Source organism: Diabrotica virgifera, chromosome 6 (assembly GCF_917563875.1).
Source record: "Diabrotica virgifera virgifera chromosome 6, PGI_DIABVI_V3a".
In the NCBI taxonomy this organism is placed as follows: domain Eukaryota; kingdom Metazoa; phylum Arthropoda; class Insecta; order Coleoptera; family Chrysomelidae; genus Diabrotica; species Diabrotica virgifera.
The window spans coordinates 184119333-184143340 of NC_065448.1; positions in this window are offsets into that span (position 1 = coordinate 184119333).

Below are 24008 nucleotides of genomic sequence, written 5' to 3' on the forward strand. Positions count from 1 at the left end.
GAGTGTGTGATCGTGGGTTCCTGTGGTAGTAGTAAGTATGTTAGAAGTGGTATCTGTGATAAATCTTGGAATTTTCTTGGTTCTCCTGCACTCTAGAAGGAAAGTTCTTCTTGCTTCAGCTGTAGCTAGTTTTTCGGTCAAATTGGTCCATCTCTTGAGCTTTTTCACTGGTAGTTCCCCATGGATGCGCCTGGTATTAGCGTAAAAACCCTCTGTAACAGAAGACATCATAAAGGAGTACGACCGTCAATTCCAATATAACAAAGGAGCACTCGTAAGTGTAGGGTTTTATCGGTCAAGTGGGTGAAAAAAGAGACAAAGAATTCAGCTACTTCATCTATTTATTGAAGACGTTTCGTCTACTGCTCAGTAGACATCATCAGTTCATCTACAAAAAGAGTGGTATAAGAGACAACATCCAAAAGAGAGGTAAACAAGCACTAGCGTTACCTTAAAAAGACATGTAGCAAACGATAAGATGTACATAGTAAAAAAACCTTATCCATGAACCAACGTAATGTAAAAGTATATAACATTTAAGTGTATAGTTAATATTTAAAAAACTTTAGTACAGCCAAAGACAAGACCATGTGGTAACAGTCATATATAAAAAACAAGTGGAAAAAAGCCGGCTTGCTTTTTTTGAAGTCAAGAATGAACCAAGAAAAAACCAGATTCACTTCCAAAAACTTAGTAGTATTTAAGCATACTTCATTTTAACTTTAGGTAACATCATTAAATGAGTAGAATGCTAATATGCAACTTTAAAAATTTAAGGTCAAATAGTTACCAGCAGGTCATCCTAGCCCAACCGACACACAAAAGAAAATGGAGTTTGAATTATCAGGTGTAAACTGACATCTCGCCAAGAGGCAGGCAACCTTTAAAAAATTATAACAAAGAGTGACTGACAACTGCAGTGCAGCGCGGTAAAATTTAAATTGATGTAATTAAAACAGTTATAAAGGTGTTTAAAAAGTGAAAGTAATATCAAGAAGTAATCAAGGGATGTACCTTATACCTCGTAGACAAGAATCACAGTTTATTTTAAACAAGTGAGGGCACTTCACACAATTATATGGAAAAGTGCCTACGTTAGTACTGGTAATCCAGTTAACTAACTAATATATAAGATAGTACAATAGTATAACTCCCATATATCGCAGCTCAAAAAGCAAGAAAAAAATATATGCAATAATTTAAGAAAATTTATAAATCAGTTTAGCAAATTGTAATTTATAATTAATATCAATAATGCAACATTTTATCCTATGGCAAAATTTTAAATTGTACATCTAATAAGTAAACTGTTATTATCAAAAAAAAAAAAAAGTGGGAAAAGCTTGAAAAAAGCTTTTCCCACTTTTTTTTTGATAATAACAGTTTACTTATTAGATGTACAATTTAAAATTTTGCCATAGGATAAAATGTTGCATTATTGATATTAATTATAAATTACAATTTGCTAAACTGATTTATAAATTTTCTTAAATTATTGCATATATTTTTTTCTTGCTTTTTGAGCTGCGATATATGGGAGTTATACTATTGTACTATCTTATATATTAGTTAGTTAACTGGATTACCAGTACTAACGTAGGCACTTTTCCATATAATTGTGTGAAGTGCCCTCACTTGTTTAAAATAAACTGTGATTCTTGTCTACGAGGTATAAGGTACATCCCTTGATTACTTCTTGATATTACTTTCACTTTTTAAACACCTTTATAACTGTTTTAATTACATCAATTTAAATTTTACCGCGCTGCACTGCAGTTGTCAGTCACTCTTTGTTATAATTTTTTAAAGGTTGCCTGCCTCTTGGCGAGATGTCAGTTTACACCTGATAATTCAAACTCCATTTTCTTTTGTGTGTCGGTTGGGCTAGGATGACCTGCTGGTAACTATTTGACCTTAAATTTTTAAAGTTGCATATTAGCATTCTACTCATTTAATGATGTTACCTAAAGTTAAAATGAAGTATGCTTAAATACTACTAAGTTTTTGGAAGTGAATCTGGTTTTTTCTTGGTTCATTCTTGACTTCAAAAAAAGCAAGCCGGCTTTTTTCCACTTGTTTTTTATATATGACTGTTACCACATGGTCTTGTCTTTGGCTGTACTAAAGTTTTTTAAATATTAACTATACACTTAAATGTTATATACTTTTACATTACGTTGGTTCATGGATAAGGTTTTTTTACTATGTACATCTTATCGTTTGCTACATGTCTTTTTAAGGTAACGCTAGTGCTTGTTTACCTCTCTTTTGGATGTTGTCTCTTATACCACTCTTTTTGTAGATGAACTGATGATGTCTACTGAGCAGTAGACGAAACGTCTTCAATAAATAGATGAAGTAGCTGAATTCTTTGTCTCTTTTTTCACCCACTTGACCGATAAAACCCTACACTTACGAGTGCTCCTTTGTTATATTGGAATTGACGGTCGTACTCCTTTATGATGTCTTCTGTTACAGAGGGTTTTTACGCTAATACCAGGCGCATCCATGGGGAACTACCAGTGAAAAAGCTCAAGAGATGGACCAATTTGACCGAAAAACTAGCTACAGCTGAAGCAAGAAGAACTTTCCTTCTAGAGTGCAGGAGAACCAAGAAAATTCCAAGATTTATCACAGATACCACTTCTAACATACTTACTACTACCACAGGAACCCACGATCACACACTCCAACGCAGGAGCCAGGCTCTTAATAGACAGGTGAGGGCACGATTACTTAATTTCCATATATCGAAGGTTCATTCAGATATTAAATTCATTTTTGGTCAAATAAATAATGTCACTGATTTCTTAGATCACACTTTACCTGCATCTTTGTTAGATAGGTTTGAGACCTCTTTACACAAGAAATTTAATTTCGTTTATAAAAAAACTATTTTACATCTTCAGAGTAAGCTTGATAAATTGGGTGCACCAGACTTCCACAAAATTCCATTTAATCCTAATTGGATAAAGAATCTTTCTAATGTGGATGTTCCTCAAAATATTCTAAAGCTACTATCTTTGGGCCCTAAATTTGGTCTGGAACCTACCTTCAAAGATTATTCAATCAGTAGGACCCTTGCAGATGTAGAAAATATATTGTCTCATGCAGACAATGCTGATCTTCTTTCCCTAAGGTCATCTTCTAATAACATTCTGTTGAATTATACCAACCGCCCTAGGCAATCCATATCTGAAATTGATAAGATTTATAGGGAAACGGTATCGTTTTTAAAAACCCACCCTAATCTTCTCGTTCTCACCAGTGACAAAGGCAATGCCACTGTTCTTATGGATAAAGATCAATATATCAGCCTCAGTCAATCATTGTTAGATGACGTTAGGTACTACCAACCTCTTACTTCAAATCCCTGTTCAAAATTTTCTAACAAAATTAATAAATTCATTACTCACTTAAAAAATATTAAGATCATAGATCAAACTTTAGCTAAGTCATTACATAATTATGATGGTTATGCTCCAAGATTTTATTGTCTGCCCAAAATTCATAAGCCCACATTGAGCATGAGGCCTATTGTTTCCTCAATTAATTCACCCAACATACATATTGCAAAATTTTTGACTGATATCTTGTCAAAATCTTATAATTACAATAATGATTACAACATTGTTGACTCTTTTCAATTTAGTGAATTTATTAATGACTTTAAGCTACCACATGGTTATATTTTGGTGAGTTTTGATGTAGTTTCACTTTTTACTAACCTCCCCCTAGCTAGTGTCCTTACTTCACTAAGAAATCATTGGAATATTATCCAACCTAATTCTCCAGTTTCCTGGGAAGTGTTTGCAGAATTGCTCCAATTAGTGTTTGACACTAATTTTTTGGTCTTCAACGACAAATTTTATTTACAAATTTTTGGGACACCAATGGGTTCCTCGATTTCACCCATCCTAGTGAATTATGTTTTGGATGATTTAGTATCTGACCGTCTGGGTTATTTAGATTTTCAAGTTCCTTTTGTTAAACGTTATGTGGACGACCTATTACTAGCCTTACCACCAGACAAGACTCAGGCCACCTTGTCCATCTTCAATGGGTTTGATCCTCATTTGCAGTTCACATGTGAACTCGAGGACCCCAACAACCATAGTATCCCCTTCTTGGACATGCGTGTCACTAGAAGTGGAGATAACACACTTTGTACAAGTTGGTATAGGAAACCAATGGCCTCTAATAGGTTTCTCAACTACCATTCTTGTCATCCTTTTAAATATAAAATAAATCTTATTAAAGCTTTAAGCTGTAGGCTACATAGGTTGGCACATCCGGTTAATCGAAGGGAATCCCTTCTGCTACTCAGAAGTATATTGGTAGATAATTCCTACCCTTCCTCCCTTATCAATAAATTTCTTTTTTCCCAAAGCTACGGTTCTTCTCTGAACGACATACCCAATGGTGACCAACTTAGATCAATATCGAATAATACTGTTAACATCACAATTCTGCCTACTACTAATCTTGGGACTCCTGTTTCCCAGTTTTCTTCACTTCCTTATTTTCCTCAGGTTACTGATAAACTTATTAAACTATATAAAAATAATAATATTCCTGTTAAGATTGCAATTAAGAACGCAAGAACAGTCAGAAATTTGTTCTCTAAGACTAAAACACCCTTGTCCCCTTTGGAACAAGTTAATGTGGTCTACCACATACCTTGTGCTGAATGTGACGCATGTTATGTAGGGCAGACAAAGCGAGCTTTAAAATCACGTTTAATTTCACACCGTAGTGATATCAATTTGAAAAAACCAACTTGTGCCTTAGCCCAACATGCAATAGATACAAAACATAAGGTGGACTTTGATGAAGCCAAGATCCTTTGCAATGAACGCAACCTGTCGAAAAGACAGTTCTTAGAGATGTGTTTCATATTAAAAACCTCTAATGTACTTAACAAGAGAACTGACATCAGTAACTTGAGTCAAATATACCATGCATTGATTTTGCAGAATTAGTTGGTATTATTACACTCAAATTATTATATTGTAAAAAAGTTTTGTGGTTTTCAGGCTTTTTCCACTTCTTTAATAGTGATCTTGCTGAATCAGTCGATGTTATTCACTTAAATTATTTTATTGTAAAAAAGTTTTTGGTGGTTTTTTCAAGCTTTTCCCACTTTTTTTTTGATAATAACAGTTTACTTATTAGATGTACAATTTAAAATTTTGCCATAGGATAAAATGTTGCATTATTGATATTAATTATAAATTACAATTTGCTAAACTGATTTATAAATTTTCTTAAATTATTGCATATATTTTTTTCTTGCTTTTTGAGCTGCGATATATGGGAGTTATACTATTGTACTATCTTATATATTAGTTAGTTAACTGGATTACCAGTACTAACGTAGGCACTTTTCCATATAATTGTGTGAAGTGCCCTCACTTGTTTAAAATAAACTGTGATTCTTGTCTACGAGGTATAAGGTACATCCCTTGATTACTTCTTGATATTACTTTCACTTTTTAAACACCTTTATAACTGTTTTAATTACATCAATTTAAATTTTACCGCGCTGCACTGCAGTTGTCAGTCACTCTTTGTTATAATTTTTTAAAGGTTGCCTGCCTCTTGGCGAGATGTCAGTTTACACCTGATAATTCAAACTCCATTTTCTTTTGTGTGTCGGTTGGGCTAGGATGACCTGCTGGTAACTATTTGACCTTAAATTTTTAAAGTTGCATATTAGCATTCTACTCATTTAATGATGTTACCTAAAGTTAAAATGAAGTATGCTTAAATACTACTAAGTTTTTGGAAGTGAATCTGGTTTTTTCTTGGTTCATTCTTGACTTCAAAAAAAGCAAGCCGGCTTTTTTCCACTTGTTTTTTATATATGACTGTTACCACATGGTCTTGTCTTTGGCTGTACTAAAGTTTTTTAAATATTAACTATACACTTAAATGTTATATACTTTTACATTACGTTGGTTCATGGATAAGGTTTTTTTACTATGTACATCTTATCGTTTGCTACATGTCTTTTTAAGGTAACGCTAGTGCTTGTTTACCTCTCTTTTGGATGTTGTCTCTTATACCACTCTTTTTGTAGATGAACTGATGATGTCTACTGAGCAGTAGACGAAACGTCTTCAATAAATAGATGAAGTAGCTGAATTCTTTGTCTCTTTTTTCACCCACTTGACCGATAAAACCCTACACTTACGAGTGCTCCTTTGTTATATTGGAATTGACGGTCGTACTCCTTTATGATATATATATATATATATATATATATATATATATATATATATATATATATATATATATATATATATGGCTCACAAATGATAGGAAGCCCGCTACAACCTGCCGATGAATGGAAGCCCGCGGTTTACGGGGTAAGGGGATTGTAGCACTGTCTTATTCCTACAGTCTTACGAAGCCTACTCGTATAAACGCGTTCACAGTGTATATGGATTACGCATTATACGAAGCCCGACGATGTTGCCATGTTTTAATTTACGTTTAAATAATACGACTGTTCTACGAGATCCTTATATGTGTATATAAGTCGTCATATTGCCTGTTATAAGAAGCCCAATTCTATTCAGCAATCTATACGAAGCATTTTAGAAGAGTCAAGATAGAACGAAAAGATGCATTGTTTCGGAGCAATTCAAACAAGATTATCTTTTTCTAAAACTTTTTTTGTTAGTTTATATACATGTTAAAGTAAAAAAGTTCTACTCACAGATTTTGCCGCTAATTGATTATTATTTGTTTAAACAATAACAATAATTGTTTTGTACAGTGTGTCCAATTAACACGTTGTCGGACACTGCGTCAAATGTATAAGCAAGTGTTGTGACACTATATGTATTTTGCAAAGTAGAATAGGGAAAAATTCAACGTATATAGACGTTGTGTCACATTACATCAATGGAAATTAGACGACTATAGACGTTCTGTTCGTCAACGTGAAAAGTTGTGCATGGTCTAAATTAAAAATAGAACCATCAGTTCATTTTTTTTAAGCCGTATACGAGATATTATGTCAAAAAATATGAATTTTACTCAAGAGTAAAGTAGCTTTATTATTCATAATATTAAAAATTGTTGTAATGAAAAGTTGTTTGGAATTAAGAACTATATTCTAATATTCCACTTAATCTTTCTAATTAAAAAAAGTTGAATTTTTTATTAATATATTATGGATATACAACATTATTTTCAGTTATTTCAATTATGATAACTGTTTTATTTTAGACCAGTAAGGATCTGTGAAAAAACCTCTATTTTTGGATGTGAAAGGTGACATTCGAATTTTTGCAGATAAAGTAAGGTGATAACTTCGTTAATAATAATTTACTTATGCTCCTTCTCAAATATGGCCGGAACATTAATAAAAAAATAAAATATTTAAAAATTCGAAAAACGTCGATTTTTTTCTGTTTCTTTGCTTATAACTTTAAAACGATTCGTTTTGGAACAAAGTCGTAGAGAAATAAAATAAAGATAATTGAATTTTGTATGATATCCGACTGGTCAAAAATGTCTTAACTTATTACCTTTTCTGCAATATAGCAATAAATACAAAATAAGGGGGTAAAATATGCCTGTTTTTATTCAATGTTTTTAACCACTTCGGTGGTACTTAGAACCTTAGTAATTCGCTTAGGAAATTCTTTGTAACATACTTAAACTGTGTACCAAATTTCATTAAAATCGACCTAATAGATTTTGCATAATAAATTTGCAATTTAAATGTTTTTAAAAAAGTTCAAATTTTTTAAAATCTTTCTGAACAAAAAGTAGACCATTTAGAAGTTGTCTAATTTTTTTACATATAAAGAAGTGCTTTACCTATCTAATACACTTTACAGAATTAAAATCGGATTATTTAAGGGGCCTCAGCAATGTTTTAAACTTATAAATAATTTTTTGGCTTATAAACAAATAGCTTTGTTTAATAATAAAAAATTAATTTTTAGCAATGCAAATAATTAAAACCGGTATAATTTGATTTATACTTTCAAATTCTGTCAGCAGAATTGCTATTTTATTTTTTAATCAAAAGTTATTCGCGTTCAAAAATTGCACTTTTTCGATTTTTTGAAAGTTCCACTGCGTTTATCTCGAAAACTATGCATCCTACGAAAAAACTTGTAAGAACATTTTTTGCTTAGACTTACCCAAGAAATATAAAAAAGTGTTTTATTTTGCGAAAAATTGATGTTATGTAATTCCTCAAGTTGTTTATAACAATTTTATTGATATCCGGATCAACTGTTACCCAAAAAAATCGTGTTCCACGGGTCAAAAAATACATAAAAATCTTGGGTAAGTGCATCTAAATAAAGGAGCCCGCAGCACCCCCTCCTGGCCACAGGACTAATTTGTTTATAAGCCAAAAAATTGTTTATAACTTTAAAACATTGCTGAGGCTGCTTAAACAATCCGATTTTAATTCTGTAAAGTGCATTAGATAGGTGGAGTGCTTCTTTATATGTAAAAAAATTGACAAATCTTTGTATACACTAGTTTTTGTTGTGCAAGATTTGAAAAAATTTTAATTTTTTAAAAAAAGTTTAGATTGCAAAATTATTATTCAAAATCTAGTAAGTCAATTTTAATGAAATTTGGTGTACGGTTTTAGCACATTACAAAAATTTTCTAAGCGAATTAGGAAGGTTCCAAATGTAACCTAAGTGATGGAAAATAATTGAATAATAACAGGCTTGTTTTGCCCCCTTATTTTATATTTATTGCTATTTTGCAGCAAGGGTGATTAATTAAAAGACTTTTAACCAATCGCATCTGATAGAAAATTTAATTACCTTTGTTTTATTCCTATACGACTTTGTTCCAGAATGAATCGTTTTAAAGTTATAAGCAAAAAAATTAGAAAAAAAAAACGAAATTTTTTGAAATTTTTAAATATTTTATTTTTTTTATTAATGTTCCGGGCATATTTGAGACGGAGCATTAATCAATTATTAATAACGAAGTTATCACCTAACTTTATCCGCAAAAATCTGAATGCCACCTCTCACATCCATCTAAAAACAGATCCTTACTGGTCTATTATTAATTATACGAAAAAAAAGTTATCCTTTGTAAAAAGTTCTGCATGGCCAAAGACCTTAAATACAACCATCTTATATCAATTTTGATTAATTTTATACGAGGTATGTCAAAAAAGATAAATTTCGATCAAGAATAAAGTACCTTTATAGTTCAGAATATTTCAATGAGAAGGATGGAATATTGGAAGATGGTTTTTAGTGTTGTTCTGAAGCTATTTTCTTGTGGCATTTTTATAATTATTTTGATTGGGATATAAGCCACAATTAAATTGAAAAAATAATTTTATTAACGTTTCGACGCCCAAATCGGATGTCATTGTCAAAATACAAAATATTACCGAGTAAATATTAGTAATATTTTATATTTTGACAACGACATCCGATTTGGGCGTCCAAACGCGAATAAAATTATTTTTTCAATTTAATTGTGGCTTATTTCCCAACCAAAGATAGATTCCCAACCTAGCGACCCGGCATTGGTCGCTAGGTAGATTGTTACGCGAGTGGTCGCGCGTGAGATTTTCGCTCACATATCCAAATTTTACCTTTTTTTACAAAATAAAGTTTTTAAAACAGTTTTTAAACTTTTTTTATTAACTACTAATAAGAAAATAAAAATGTAACATAATATAGATAATAATATAATAAAATAAAAAGAAATAATCGGAATTAAACCAATATTAATCAATCTCCGTATCTTGATAATTTACGGCACAGCACACAAATATAACAAGAATGCTCTGGAAACATTGATTGATGACAATTACAATTTTTTTTACATTATTTTAGGTTTTAAGTGCCAAAATAAAATTAATTTTTATGTACAGTTCGTAACGCGGGTGGTCGCTTGATGAGAGAATGTCTCACTTGAAGCGCGCTGACTCAACAATTGGGTGATATTAGGTCAACTGAGTCACTATCTAAGCGGACGATTCTATTAGATTGTCGAGGGAGGATAGTTAGGACACTAGAAGGAACTACAGATCTTATAATTTCCCAGAAAAAAAATTCTGTGCAATTTTCTGAAACCGTGAGAGAAAATCTCATATAGCGACCACTGGCGGGTTAATTATGGTTTTTAGTTCCATAAGCACAATTTTCAATATTGTGAAAAATAAGGGTATATTATTTAAGTACTCTTGGGAAAACTCATATTTTTTTTATATATCTCGTATAAAATTGACAAAATTTGATATTAGACGGTTGTATTTTAGGTTTTAGACCCTGTAGAACATTTTATAAAGAATAACTGTTTTTCGTAAAATGAATAATAAAAGAGTTTTCCACCTACCTCTACCGAAAGTATACTTTTCCGGACCTGATTGTAGGGAGCAAAGTTGTACTTTTCCTCCCTAGGGAGGAAAATATTTTTCCTCCCTAGGGAGGAAAAGTAAAAGTGACGTCATGGTATTTCATTCATGAAATATAACTTATTGACGCCCTGTACAATATATATTTTTTATTACGTAAGTATCTATACATTTTAACGTTTATTTAAAAACACTCTGTATTTTACAGAATGGTAAAAAACAGTAAATTGTTATTCTGATTTAACAATGTTTACATTAATAATTTGACTTATATTTGACAGTTGACAGTTATATTGTACCTACTTTTTTGTTTTAGTTCTAATAAATTTTGTTGGTCAGTTACATAAATAAATTAAGTAAAAATTAAAAAAATTACTTGTTATTTGAGGAAGGTGGAAAAACCATATGTATAACATGGGAGTAAAGTGCCTTTTCCTCCCTTGAATGATTACTGCCCTCCGCTACGCGTCGGGCAGTAAACTTCATTCTCGGGAGGAAAAGTAGCACTTTCCTCCCTTGTTATACAAATAGATATTTCCACCTACCTCTACCGAAAGTATACTTTTCCGGACCTGATTGTAGGGAGCAAAGTTGTACTTTTCCTCCCTAGGGAAGAAAAGTAAAAGTGACATCATGGTATTTCATTCATAAAAATATAACTTATTGACGCCCTGTACAATATCTATTTTCTATTACGTAAGTTTGTATACATTTTAACGTTTATTTATAAAACACTCTGTATTTCACAGAATGGTAAAAAACTGTAAATTGTTATTTTGATTTAACAATGTTTACATTTTTATTTTGACTTATATTTGACAGTTGACAGTTATATTGTACGTACTTATTAGTTTTAGTTCTAATAAATTTTGTTGGTTAGTTACACAAATAAATTAAGTAAAAATGAAAAAATGACTTGTTATTTGAGGAAGGTGGAAAAACCATATGTATAACATGGGAGTAAAGTGCCTTTTCCTCCCTTGAATGATTACTGCCCTCCGCTACGCGTCGGGCGTAAACTTCATTCTCGGGAGGAAAAGAAGCACTTTCCTCCCTTGTTATACAAATATCTATATGTATCATAATTGAAATAAACAACTAAAAATAATGTTGATTAGAAAAATATTCAAAATTTTTTTTCCATTAGAAGGATGAAATTGCATATCAGAATATAGTTCTTAATTCCAAACAATCATGTTAAATTATATAATTTAAAATAATTTTAAAAATATCGTTGAATTTTGTTTCTATTTTGTTTTTGATTATGCTGAATCCGAATATGGCATTACAATTTGAAAATGCTTATAAAGAAGCTCTTCTACACTATGTCTGCGTAGCAAGGAACCATAATTGAAACATTTTTATTACAAATTTTATGAAAAAAAGTTTATTCTTCATAAATTGCTCTGCATAGTCTAAAATCTAAAACCCAATCATCAGATATCAAGTTTTATCAATTTTATACGAGGTATGTCAAAAATACGAATTTTGTTAAAGAGTAAAGTACCTTTATATTCCAGAATATCAAAATATGGGTATTATAAAAAGTTGTTGGGAATTAAAAACTATGTTTTATTATAATTACATCATTATAATTGAAAAAAAAATTCAATGTTTTCTCAAATTACGGATACCCATCATCATTATTTTATTTCAATGATTTCAACTATTTTATTATTAATTTTACGAAAAAAAGTTATTCTTCATAAAATACTCTATTCTGGTCTAAAGTCCAAAAAACAACCATCAGATATCAAACAAATATTACTTTTGCTTAACAGTTCAGTATGGTTTGTTCAACAGTAAATGGTTGAGTTCAATTAGTGCGGTCGTAAATATTATTAAATTTATCTGACCTGGCCCATTGTTAAGACCCACCCGGAGCGATAAGCAACCGAGGTAGACAGAGTTGGTCTTTTGACAATTAACACTGACTAGACGGTAATCCCATAATAAAGCAAAGAAATTGTACCAGAAAACATATTTAAATTTTACCTGAAACCGGACCTTTTATACTATTATCGGTTATTCCAGGATGTTTATAGTGGTAACTAATTGAACTCGACCATTTACTGTTAAACATACCATACCTTTATAGTTCACAATATCTCATTTAGAAGAATGTAATTAAACAGTGAAACATATTTTGTAATTCCAACCAACTTTTTTTAATAACAATTTTCGATATTGTGAAATCTAAAGGTACTTTACTCTTGAGTGAAATTCATATTTTTTTACATACCTCGTATGTCAAAATGTAAAATCGTATGTAAAACCTCGTATGTAAAATTAATAAAATTTGATATTTGATGGTTGCATCTGAGATCATATACGATGCAGAGTATTTTATAAAGAATAACTTTTTTCGTAAAACTGGTAATAAAAAAGTTATTAATAGGTTCGAAGTTACGCAGACATAATGTTTAAGAGCTAAAAATATTTTTTTGTTGAAAATTTATTATTGTTCAAGCTTATTATTAAATTTATTTTAGGTAAGTTTTAGAGAAAACATTTTTGATCACTTTTTATAAACAATTTTTTAGTTGGTAATTTTCGGTTTTTGTATTAGGTACATTTTTGTTATCTTTCTTAATTTTTGTCAAAAAGGAATAGTTTCATTCATAGTTTCATAGTTTCATTTCTAAAATAAAATTATTGAGTAAATTTTAAAAATACATCAAATGCTTTAAAAAATCACCTATAAAATTGTAAAAAATCTTTTCAAACTTGAGTAATACCGTTTTAAAGTGCTGGTAATTCTGTAAACTACGTTTTTCCTTAAAACTTACGTAAAAGTTTTCAAAAATTGCATTTTTGCGTCATATCATTTGAATTAAATTTTTGGCATTTTTTTGAATGAAACATTGTTTAGTAAGATGTTTGAAAGGTAAGTTGTGCAAATTTGAGAGCTTTATAAGAAAAATTTTATTAGCTACACATTTTTAAATAATGTTTAAACAAAATTCAGCCCACACCGTACTTATGCCCATACATTTTATTTCTTTTTATTATAACCATAAGATAGCTTAATTGTTCTTCTTTCCAATTAAGCTATTCTTTCTTGTTCCTTCTCTTAATTTCCTTCTTTCTTGTCCAATTTGTAAAATTTTATTTGATCCATTAATTAGAGAAATACACTGAAATAACTCAGCCGTGCACTTCGCTAGTTTACAGTGCGCCAATGTTTGTGAGAAGGGTGACTTTAGCGTTATAAATAAAATATTATAGAAGCTACAGATTTAATTTTATAAAAATTTTAATCTTATATTTAGGTTTTTTTCAATAGTCTGAATTTTTCAAGTCAAGTCAGTTTTTTTCTAAAATTTATATTTTCGGGGTTATTTAAAGAAACATCTAATTTCGCAGTTCATTTGTTTAATAAAAAATTAAGTGCCCACTTCTAAAGTAGAACTTTTTAATATGTTGTTTATTAAACATTTCTTAGGGCCATCGGTACATAATTCGCAAATATTTTAAGGCTATCCCCACTCTTTCTGTCTTTACACGGCAAATTACGTGTAGTAAAATTGTCACTGGTATGGATATGTAAACTTTACTTGACAACTTCATCATTAACTGTAAAGATGGCTTTTGAATGTTCTTGGATAACTTTTACTAGTATAATTAATTACCTTAATTGTTAATTCAGTTAATTAATATGATTATTTCATATTTCCGACCAATAGAAAGCTACAGAAATACAAATTAAATTGATCATTTTTGATAATATCCCATCGTCAAGTATATTACGTCAGATGCCCTTCGTTGCTGTGAAAAAATACATTCAGTGACATTAATGACAATTACTGTTTTAAAACTTATAAAAGTGATGACTTTCAATCGTCAAATATTTATAACAACTGTGTGTTTAATTGTACTAATTTGTACTTACATAAATAAATTACAATAAAATTTTGGTTTTAAACAGTTTTATTCATGAAATAATCGCAGCAAATTGCAGCTCGATCTCTGAAATTATTATCGAATTGTTTCCCTCGTGCCACTTGACGTAATTTCACTCCCCTTCGGGTCGTGAAATTAATACTGTCAAAGTGTCACTCGGGAAAAATTCGATAATTTCAGAGCTCTTGTGCAATTACTACTGATAATTTTTTCACTACCTATGTATTCAGTAATAATTTATCTACTGTACAACAAAAGCTAATAATCAATCGAGAAAAGAGGAAAAGTGATAAAGTGATTTTTTAATAATATATTGTTACTATGAAACGCTTACAATTTTGAACATCTGTAACAACACAATACTTGGATCACTGAATATATCCTGGTGTATTCTCTGCTTTGGATCTTCCATAAATAATAAACAATAAATAACTTTTTATTAAGTTCACGTCTTAAATCAATTATTTATTAAACACATTATCAATATTATTTAATCAACAACTGAAAATATTCCCAATGCCAGGTCAAATATTTAAAATTGTCACTGTCTGACTGACAATATGCTGGCAATATTCTATTTACTACTGACAAAGATTTGGAAAATATTACCACGGATATTGTGTTCATTTTTTTTCAAATCCTGAAAAAAAAAACAATAAATATTTTTGAAAAATTTAAACGCAAAATGAAAGACTAAATTATTACCGAGGGCCGAAAGTCTCTTACAATAAATAAAAAGTTTATTTTGAATGAGATATTTTGAAATTAAAAGTCACACTAAATTTTCTTTTAGTTTTTAGCCCTGTAACTTATTAAAATAAATATTATAGAAGTTCTCAGGGACTTTCGGCCCTCGCTAATAACGTAATCTCTTATTCTGAGTTTAAAATTTTCAAAAATAATTATTAGTTTTCTCAGAATTCGAAAAAAAAAATGAATTCCATTTGAGTAGCATTTCAGCAGAAACTACGTGCCCATTCCCTTAATGAAATTAAAAAACATCTATATTGTTTGATTTTTTCCGAAGGGAAAATCTATATGCATTATTGTATTAAATATTTTGTATTTGTATTAAATGAGGCGCTCAGAGCAACAGTGGCACAGTCCACAAATTGAGCATTTTTAGATTAATACATCAATAAAAGCAGAAAAATTGGATATATGGTTCAACAGTGGTCTACACAATCTAGCTCTATATTTGGCAATATGGCACTACATAATGTATTGTTGCCTTGACAAATACTAAAAATACGAATGAAATAGTGGCCTAACCCCCAATTGTGTGGCTCAGACCCATCAAACAAGTGTTCATCGTATCAGAATCAGAATAATACGCATAATTCATAAGAATGACTATTTTTAATTTTATAAAGAATTATTTAATAATAATAACTTTAACTCCGTCCTTGACTGAGTGGTAAGAGCGCCTACCTTTGGATCGAAAAATCCGAATGGTTGTGAGTTCGAATCTCACCAGGGTCAGAAATGTTTCATTTATTATAAATTAATAAATGAAAATAGTTTCTGTCCTTGTGGGATCGGTACTCACCGGAGGAACCGCAGACGTTCGGATACAGTTAGCGTCTCTTTGCAAAGACAATGACGTCAACTTTGCAAAGTAACAAGACACTTACTCAACACACACACACACTACACATTACACTAGGTACCTAACTGTTAAAAATTACCGTACCTACCATGCCAATGGCCATTAGTTGTCGAGGCATTAACCTTTTTTAAATAAAAAAAAAACAATAATTTAATTTGTCATATTAATTTCCTATTTGGTAGCAAATTTTGTGGCTTATTACAAACTAAAATAGTAAATTAGTAATACAAAGTATTAATTTGTATTAATTGTATCAATTAAAATAAATAATTCTTTTGCGATTCAATTTTTAAATCTTTTTTCTGTCGGTATCTTACTGTGTACAGGTAATGCTAAGAATTACCATAATCTGTTCTCGGGAGTCTTAGTACACAAGATTAATGACGATGAACGACCCAAAAATACAAAAAATGTGCATTGCCAGGTAATAATAAAAATGTTTACAAGCTAATAGTACTTTGAGGAATATGCAAAAACGTTGCCAAACTTCAGGGCTTCTTATAATCGGTAGCTCAATGTGGGCTTCCTAACGCTGCTGAACTTCTACAGAGTATATACTTCTTTTCGCAGCGCAAACTGGTGGTAGATACCATGAACTACGAGTGTATGTTTTGATAATAATTCCAGGCATAAGCAGCCCGGGCTTCGTATTGTTAATCATGATTTCAGAGCTACCTATGGTACATTTCTAAAATTTGTCCGAATATATATGAAGCCCAAGCGTATTCACATGTTCTGAGCTTGGTTAAAATATCGAGAGATGGTGTAAAGTACGTTTTTTGGGGAAATAACATTAAAGAATTACGAAGCCCGAATCCGGGCTTCGTAAGGAGGTGTCGGGCTTCGTATGACCGGTGCGATATAGCGTTTTTGGCTTCCTAAAGTCGGAATCCATATATATATATATATATATATATATATATATATATATATATATATATATATATATATATATATATATATAGTTTTGAAGATCTGTGTCGGATCTGGTTTCTTGCCACTTTTTATATAATTTTCTCTTCTCTTTTATTTTTACTTGTACTTCGTTTGGCCACCATCAAGTCTCTTTATCCTCAAACTTTTTTCCTGACGTTTTCCCAAGGATTTCAATAGCAGTCTCTCTAATACTACTGGCCATTTTCCTCCAAATTGTATTAGGGCTTCCTTTCATGTTTCAACATATTTTTTTTACTATTATTTTCCTGAATAGACCTTCTTTCTCATCTTTTAGCAGCCACCACTTGATTTTTTGTGGTCCTCTCCGATATTTTTGTGTAGTTTCGCTTTTTACTTCGATGTCCAGAACAAGCAGCTTATGTTGTTGGCTTACTGTTTCACTAACATTTACCTTGCAATCCTTGCATTCACGTATGTCTTCTTTCCTTATCATGAAGTAGTCTATTTGGGATTGATGTTGTCCACTTTTGTAGGTAATAAGTTGAGTTTCTTTCTTGTTAAAGAATGTGTTAACAATCGCCATATCAAATGCTGTTGCTAATTCAAGCGTGTCATCTCCAGCTTTATTTCTAGTTCCAAAGCCTAATCCCCCATGTATTGCTTCGTATCCTGCCTTGGCTTGGCCCACAATTGCATTGAAATCACCTCCTATTATAACTTTCTCCTCTGACGGAATATCACTCAGGACGTCTCCTAATTGATCATAGAAAGCTCTTCTTTCATTCTCACCCAGACCTGTTTGAGGAGCATACACACACACAACATTACATACCTCTTTATCAATTACAAATTTCACTGACATCATTATGTCACTCGTTCTTACAACTTCCACTACGTTATCTTTTATTTTACTATCAGAAATTATACCAACTCCATTTTTAGTATTACTACTCCTTGCATACCCCAAATTGTAACCTTCACCTAGTTCTTTCACCCTTTGACCTTTCCACCTAGTTTCTTGAATGCAAGTAATTTAAACTCTCCTTCGTTTGAGCGCATCCACTAAGTCCATACTCTTAACTGTAAGACTACCAAGATTCCACGACCCTATCCTGATTTTTCTAACCTGCAATGGTGTTCCCCTTGAGATAGTCCTCACCCGGAGATCCGAACGGAGGCACATTTTACTTCCGGTTTATTTTACCTCAGGAGATGCCATCATTTCAGTTCCATCTCCATCTCCATCAAAACAGTTTACTAGTTTTAATCAAACTGAATTTTTAGTGGCGGAATTTTTGCCGGTGCGGTGAGTGTATTTTTGACCACGAATTCACATGCAACACGCAAATGTGCATGCAAGAGTCTCTTGTCTTTCAATAATAAATATATTTCTTAACTTGACCCTAAATTTAGCGCATGTATCTAAAGCTTCAGAATAATAGTTCTTCAGACCTGGATCCCATGGACTTTTTAATCTACGCACTGAGAACTGTATTTACATCCAGATATAATCATTGATAATCTGAACGGAGGAGGCCAAACGTAAGACGATTTTATCAATTATTGAATCATTTTGGTCGCACTGCATCAGTTTCATGTTAAAAAAATGAAAGAATCACAACATGCCATGTATCCCTACCACATAAAGTTACTTTACTTTGTGTAACTACATGAAGCCTACCTGTCTATCTTCATTAAGTGGAGATAGGCAAAAAAAGGTCACTCGTATACTAAAAAATATTGTAAAATGAGAACTAAGTGCTTGAAGAGAACGACTACTTTGCATATGACACATGATCTAAAGAAAATAACGCAACGGGAAACTATAGAAACTATGTTATACAGTGAAGTCTCCCTTGAACGGACAGTAGTCGTTCCACAAAAAGTGTCCGTTTAAAGGAGGTGTCCGTTGAAGAGAAAAAAACTTAACTTAATTTTTTTTTAAAACAAGTGCCTGTATGTATGTATATATAAAAAGAGATACTAGTTTAATATTACATAACACAAGTTGTGGATGACCACGCAACATTGTCTATGAACATTGATTATTGAACTTTTCGATTTTCTCTTTGCCTTCTTCTATCAAAATATCATACTGGTACAAAATAGAATTGTGATCCTATCCTTAGAAGCTTTTCCTCCAATGCACCTTTCTACTTTCAGGGTATAAATTTTCTTGGGTAATACTCTAAACTCTAAAAAATAATCCCGTCTCATCTGCGTTAATAATGTCTCGCGGAGAGTACCTACCTATACTGTCATTAAAATGAGCAATTTTTCGTTCCAGTTAAAAACTACTAATAAATCTACAGCAGCTGCTTCGCCACATACAGATTTGAAGGAAATACTGTGTCGCTTACAAAATTTCTCGAGCCATCCAACAGAAGCTTTCATATCAACGCTTAGTTCCCGTTCAACTTCTAATGCCTTTTATTGCATAATTTTACCAGAAACAGGAATATTTTTAGACCGCACTTCACAAAATCAATCGAAAACAACTATTTATAGGTCTAATGCAGTAGCATCAGTTTTCAAAAAATTTCTTTTCGCCTCCAGGTTTCCTTTCTCAGAAAATTGATGGATTAAATCACTTTAATGTTTCAAAATTTCACTGGCTTGAGGTTTTCCAATTCCAAATTTTTTAGCTAACTGTCTAACACTTAACTTATGCCTCTCTCCATAATGAACCACATCGACTTTTTCTTTCAAACTTAAAAAAATCTAAAACTAGACATAAAATTTATTATGAAATTTCATCCGAAAATAAAATGTTTAAGAAAACACTCATAAAAATAAAACGACGTCTATTGGATATGCTTAATCAGACATTCCGGTTAAAATTTTTAAATCCTTGATCCAGTCAAAACACAATTACCAATTTCCTGGTGTCGCCTTTCTTTCACCAACCAAAACATTAAATTTTTATTACTTATGTAGTGTTGATAACGTGAACAGTATCAAATATCAGGTCGTGGACATCTGTATCGATTTGAAATAATAAATGTATTATATACAGTTGAGTCCGCGAATCTTTACCCGTGAGTCATCATTTAAAGCATACGAAATAAGTCGGAAATATGATAATTGTAGATTTTTGAAAACGTCACAGTTGACAGTTTTTAATTTTTGCTAAAAAAACCTCATCAAACCTAATTTAGTGTGAAAACAGTTGTTAATTCTTGTTAATTTTTTATTTATCGTTGATAAGAAGTCGAGGTCCGCTGGGATGAACAGCCTCGGCTTCTTTTCGCAGTGAATATCTGTTGTGAATTTTGTTGTGTTTGACATTTGATTTTTTGGAAGAAAACTTAAAAAAGACAAATCTGTGATTATCGTTCGAGGTGAACGGACGACTCATCCAAAGGGTAAGGGCCAAAACTATCTATATTTCCCTGTTAATTTCTAATTTGCATCGACTGGCATAGATTTTAAATTCGTCAATCTGCCGCATAAGATGGAGGAAGAAGTTCCTCCCGATCCTCCTCCACCACCTGACCCTCCTAATAAAATCAACCAACATGAATGTCAATCTCAACCTCCAATTATTCAGAAAAGTCTTAAAGGAAAAAAACAAATACTATTTTCGGAGACCGACATAGGTCCTTATGAAGTATTTGTCCAGGGTCAGGATAAAAATATTGGAGATTACCACGTGTTAAGTATAGCTAAATCTATTTCTGTTTTAAAAATTAAAGACATCACGAAAATCAGTAGAAAAGGTAAAAACAGGATAGGGGTATTATTTGCCACTAGAAAAGCAGCCAACGATTTCGTTGTGAGGAAAGATTGGGAAGCCCTAGGGTATGACGTGTTCATTCCATTTCATCAGATTTCTTGTAGGGGTATAGTAAGGGGAGTTAATAAAAGATTCACAGAGGAAGAAATAAAGGAGGCATCAGAAACCAACTTGGCTTTATGTAAGATATTAAGTGTAAAGCGAATGAACCGGAGAGTACAAGTGGATTCAAAGGTTGAATTTGTCTCCACGGGAACTATTAGCATAACTTTTTCAGGAAAAACTATTCCTAAAGAAATTTCCATATATCAACTACCAATGAGGGTCACACCATTCATCAGCCCTGTTCTTCAATGTGGAAATTGCTTACTTTATGGCCATTCTACGAACCAATGTAGAGGAAAAAAGAAATGTGCTAGATGCGGAACTTCTCATGAGGATTCTTCATCTAATACGTGTACAAAATATTGCATTTTCTGCAAATCTTCTGACCATGAATCAAATAGTCGTAATTGTAGAGAGAGAGTCAGACAAAAAGATATTAAGGATCTAATGTCCTTTTCTAATCTATCTTTCTATGAGGCAAGTCAGCAGGTTCCTAGGATCCATAATATTTCATCTTTAAACATAAACGATTTCCCCCCCTTACATAGCGATCAGAATAATTCTAATGGCATCTTACCACAAGAGAGGAGGTCTGCAGCCTCAGCTCAATATTCAAAACCTTTTAGTCAAGTCACTCAATCTCCACCAAAAAGAAGAAGACCTTCAATACAAGAAAATACAGGTTATGATAAAATCTCCCACCAAAGACTACTTATTAATCCATCAGGTAGAAGAATAAATGAGCCTTCGACTTCAAAATTCAATCCTGCTCACTCTGATTCTCAAATCACTAACTCACAATCTTTATCCCAACTTCATTTGGATTTCAATCAGGCCATGTCTATGCTGAACCAATCTCACAGGGAGCTCGTCATGACCTTCATTGGGGACTTAATAAACTCAAAATCATACTCCATTCCTTACAATATGGCAGATCTAAAGACTAGCATAAACAAAAGTGTATCACCTTTCAATACAAATGTAAACCAGGGTCGGAGGGGAATAGAGGATCTCGAGCCTGAGGATTCGAGATCTTTTGACTCCTTGGTCTAGCAAACATACTCTTTATAATGAATCCTAACACTCCGATAACTATTATTCAGTGGAATATACGTTCGTATAACACTAATTCTGACAATCTAAAAATCCTTATAAAAAACCTTAACCCAGATATAATCCTTATTAGCGAATCTTGGCTCTCAAACCAACATGTTATAAGATGTAGAGGGTATCAAATAATCAGAAAAGATCGAGAGGATGGCTATGGCGGATTAATTACTCTTATCAAAAATAATATTGATTATAGGGAAATTCAAATTGCCAATCCAGGCTTCAATCATGATGTCCAATTCCAACTCACATTTCTCCCTAACTTTAATTTGAATATTCTTAATATATACTGTCCACAAGACAACTCTATCTCCAAATCCAACTGGTTTTCCCTTGTTAAATTACTTAATAAGCCATTTTTAATCATGGGTGATCTAAATTGTAATCATAAGGCATGGGGTAGTTCTAGAGACAGTCACAATGGTAGGATTATTTTTGATTCTTTGGAGGAACTTGAGCTAGTATTTCTCAATGATGGGTCCCCAACTAGACTGGTGGCCCCAGGAGGCAGTAAGTCGGTAGTAGATCTAACAATGGCATCAGTCGATGTGGCAGCCAGTGTGGGCAAGTGGTCCACTATTTCAGATACTGGAACTAGTGACCACTTCCCCATAATATGTCAGATAGGTGTATGTCCTCAATCTCCCCCGCATTCATGTAAAAGAAGAAATCTAAAGAAAGCTGATTGGTCTACTTATCATAACAATTTAAACAGCATTTTCTTAGCTTCTCCCAGGGAAGATTACGAATTTTTTACTAACTCCATATCATCGGTAGCTGATGAAACAATACCTTGGCTTCACCCTCCTAATAATTCCAAATACCACATTCCATGGTGGGATGACTCATGTGCTGAAGTCGTCTCTGCGAGAGTGTCTGCCTTAAAAAAATTTAAAAATATCCCCTCAATGGAAAACTATATCGAGGCTAAAAAGAATATAGCCAAATCAAGAAAATTCCTAAAATCAAAACGTAAAAATAGTTTCAGACTATTTTGCAGTAAATTAAATAGAAACACTCCTCTAAAAGTTGTGTGGGAGAAAATTAATAAGGTATCGGCTTCGAAACCTTCAATATATACACAATTGCCCTCTACTCCTATATCCCACGAAATTCTATGTTGCTTAACCCCCCTTTCTGCTGTCAATAAAGTATTGGTTAGATCTCCTCAAGCCCTAGAACCGCCATTTGCTCTCGACGAGTATCAGAACTCCCTCTCAATTAAATCTGACTCGGCTCCTGGTTTGGATCAGATTTCCTACTCAATGTTAAAAAATCTTCCCGTTGTTGGATCTTTGTTATTAATTCAACTTTTCAATGAAAGTCTTAGAACGGGTATAGTTCCTGTTCAGTGGAAACAATCAGTAATTTTACCTATAATCAAAATAGATAAAGATTGTAATAATCCGTTAAACTTTAGACCAATAGCTCTTTCTTCATGTGTAGGCAAAATGCTCGAAACTCTTATAAAGAATAGAATAGAGTGGATTGTGGAACATAATAAGATTTTTAATCCACTACAACTAGGATTTAGAAGGGGTAGAGGTTGTACGGAATGCCTTACATACCTCACCTCAACAATTCAAATAGGCTTCGCTCAAAATCAATACACTGTTGGCATATTTCTAGATATCTCTTCTGCTTATGATAATGTCAATATATCACTCTTGTATTCCAAATTATTAAAGTATAACATTCCAACCCAACTGGCTAATTTGATTTTCTGCCTTCTAAATGATAGAGAGCTATTTGTCAAAGACAAACTGGGACAAACCCATGGCCCAAGAAAATCAAGTCTGGGACTACCCCAAGGTTCCCCATTAAGCCCTATCCTCTTCAACCTATATTGTCTTTCCCTGTATAATTTAATCCCCTCTTCATGCAAACTAATTCAGTATGCAGACGATTTGGTTCTTCTGATTAGAGGGAGTGATATTAATGAATTGGTAATTAATGTGAATAAATTATTGATTCAGATGGAATCATGGTTGCTAGACCACAATTTAAATCTGTCTAAGAACAAATCTTCTGCAATATTATTTACAAAAGGAAACACGACAATCTCTCCCCCTAACGTAATATTTTGTAACCAGAATATTGGTTGGGTGGATTCAGTCAAATACCTGGGGGTAAATATTCAAAAAAACTTAAAGTGGAATTCATATGTAAACTCAATAGAACTAAAAGTAAATCGTGGCCTGAATGTGATGAGAGCTCTTTGTGGGACTTATTGGGGAAGTGATCCAAAAACCTTACAAATTGTACACAATGGTCTGATT